Source organism: Myotis brandtii, unplaced genomic scaffold (genome assembly GCF_000412655.1).
Source record: "Myotis brandtii unplaced genomic scaffold, ASM41265v1 scaffold496, whole genome shotgun sequence".
Taxonomy (NCBI): Eukaryota; Metazoa; Chordata; class Mammalia; order Chiroptera; family Vespertilionidae; genus Myotis; species Myotis brandtii.
The window spans coordinates 586,186-588,788 of NW_005368921.1; the positions used below are offsets into that span (position 1 = coordinate 586,186).

At 48.4% G+C, this 2,603-nt stretch overlaps 1 protein-coding gene across 5 annotated transcripts in view; it reads left to right on the forward strand.

The window, feature by feature from the left end:
- The window catches only part of DGKA (diacylglycerol kinase, alpha 80kDa), a 21,109-nt gene that overhangs the window by 1,297 nt on the left and 17,209 nt on the right, over positions 1–2,603 (forward strand). Inside the window, exon 1 of one of the 5 annotated variants that reach the window (XM_005876708.2) lies at positions 19–440. The exons of the other annotated variants lie outside the window; for them this stretch is intronic. The gene's annotated coding sequence lies outside the window, so the exon portion shown is untranslated. Of the gene's footprint in view, positions 1–18; positions 441–2,603 lie in introns of those variants that run through there. 5 annotated transcript variants of the gene reach the window in all.

Below are 2,603 nucleotides of genomic sequence, written 5' to 3' on the forward strand. Positions count from 1 at the left end.
GGCTCGGCCGGAGCCGGGGAGGCAGCGGTGCACCCAGAGCTCCCCCTCCTCCTCTCGCTGTCTCGGAGGGATGGTGAAGCCCGACTCCCAGGGACCCGAGTGCGAGGAAAGTCCATTTTTGGAACCTCGACAGCGCTGCACGTTGGAGAAGGCTTCTTGTTTTGGCCTCCTGGTCCCCGACTTCCCACCCGTCTCTTCTCCACACCTGTCACCGGGATTCTGGAACTCCCGGGGTCTGAGTCCCGTTTTTCACCTTCAGTGGAGGCAATGAGCTTTACTGAAGAAGAAACGCAAATATGATTGGGCATCTTCTCACCCTCAGAACGAATGAGCCCACATGCCCCAACTGTGCCAACATCGGAACTTCCTCCTGCACTGCACAATGACCCCCCCACACCCACACCCCACCCCCTTAATCAAGCAACACTGCCATCTGTGAGGTTTGTGGAGGTTTAACGAATTTTGAGGCTTCGAGCCAAGCCAAATGTTTCCCTCTAGGGGGCTACTCACTAGTGGCAGCGATGGGCAGGGAAGAGGAGGATGCAGGTTCTGGTGTGGTTAACGGGTTCAGAAGTCCAGGTTCAGTCCTGGGCCCTCAAGGACCAGTGCCTGCCCTTGGGGTTCCTTCCTGGGTCAGCCTTAATGTTGCGGGGGCAGAGCTGATTCCTGAGTAATGGTAAACTCATGGGACTTGGAATGTGAGCAATGAGTGCTGAGGTGAAAAGGGAAACTGTAAATGTTAGCACTGGCTTTGGAAAGCATACTTACCTTTCGGTTACCAGCAATGTTAGTATGTGATGTTTAAAGTAAGATCTAGGAAACCAGAGGCACTAAGGTTTAATGAAATGGACCGGGGACAGGCTGTGCGGAGTCTGCGTGTCACCCTGAGACGGTTGCCCTCTCTCTGGGCCTCAGTTTCCTCCCAGCTCTGAGGATGTTCTACGATTCTCTGCCTCCAAGTCAACTAACTCTCTCACCCCAAGTTGGAAGAGGCAGGCAGGGAAAGCAGAGGAGGGAAGGGAAGGGTGAGTCACAAGTAGCTGGCGGCTGGCAGCTGACCCCACCCTCCCAGCCCTAGCAGCCGCCTGGACTAGCCCAGGTTGTAGACTCAGGGTTGGGATGGAGCAGAGGACAAACCTGGACTTGTTATAGGTCTTTAAGGTCCTAGGATCCTGCAGTTTGTTGCCTTTCAGCAACCGGGGTGGCTAAACTTTCGGGGGGAAAGTCAGAAGGATGGCTGAAAAGATCCCAGGAGTCCTATGTCCAAGGTCCCAGCCCAGGAGTATCCTTGGACCCTGACAGTGTAGTTTGCAGCCACCTCCTCACACACCCCCCACACCCCCCATAGGCAAAATGCAGAATCCTAATGCTACATGTCTGTGCCTGACACAGGGGAAAGTCTACAATTGGGCCTCACTGCTACTGGGAGTCCCTAGAATTTATGCCTTCCTGGGTCAAAGATATCATTTTCCCTAAACTCCAGATGTGCGTTTCTCTAGGTACCATCCTTGTATTATAATAAAATAACAAAAATAATACTATCTAACATTGACAGAGTTCTGTGTCATGAAGTTTACTAAGTATGTTGCATGTATTATCTTATTTAATCCTCACATGGTGACTAATTTCTCTAGGTACCCATTTTATCGATGCGGAAACAGGTTTAGGGAGATGAAATAACTCACCCAAGAGCTAGGATTCTAATCCATGCCTATCAAATTCAAAAGTCCATACTCTTAACCTCTACTGTATACTACATTTAAGACCTTGGAGGCTAGGAAAGATCATTTTGAAAAGAGAGACAAGAAAGAAGTATTGTCCTTTTGTCCCTTGTTTGCTCTCTCCCTGTCACTTTCTCTCGCAGATGTCCTAGAACCTTGGAGCCATCTAAGAATTCCCAGGGGTAATCAGAGTGGCTAATTAAGCCATACAGGCTCCATTAGCCATGAGACTATTATGTATTCATTAGCTCTGTTGGCAGAAGTTGGATTATAGTCTTTGAAAAGGGCCAGAGGGGTGGACTCCTTTCTCCAGAATATCAGTGTCACAGAACCCCTTCCTAAGTGTTCCCAGAGCATCCCCAGGCGAGGAATGTTATACACATACAGGTGGGCAGCAAAGATGTCCCAAGGTTAGAGGCTACAGAGTAGATTCTTGCACCACCAGAAAAGAAATTCTCATAGGTCCTAACTGCCTCCTTGAGCCTGAATAAATAAGTGGGCAGAGAGGAGGCAGAGGTCAGATTAACATTATTCATTCATTTAACAAATATTTATTTAGCACCTACTATATGTGCTCCAAATTGTCTCACGGATTCCCCTGCCTGTCAAGATGGACACGCTGGCATCCCATTTAACCATATTTGTATTATTCTTCTCAAAATATGACTCCCTAACTTTACATAACTATTTGTACAACCAATATGGAGCACCTACAACATGCTGGGCACTGATTTTTTTTTATTGATTAAGTTATTACATATGTGTCCTTATCCCCACATTACCCCCATCCCCCCCACTCATGCCCTCACCCCCTGTTGTCTATGTCCATTGGTTAGGCCTATATGCTTGCATATAAGTCCTTTGGTTGATTTCTCCCCCTTA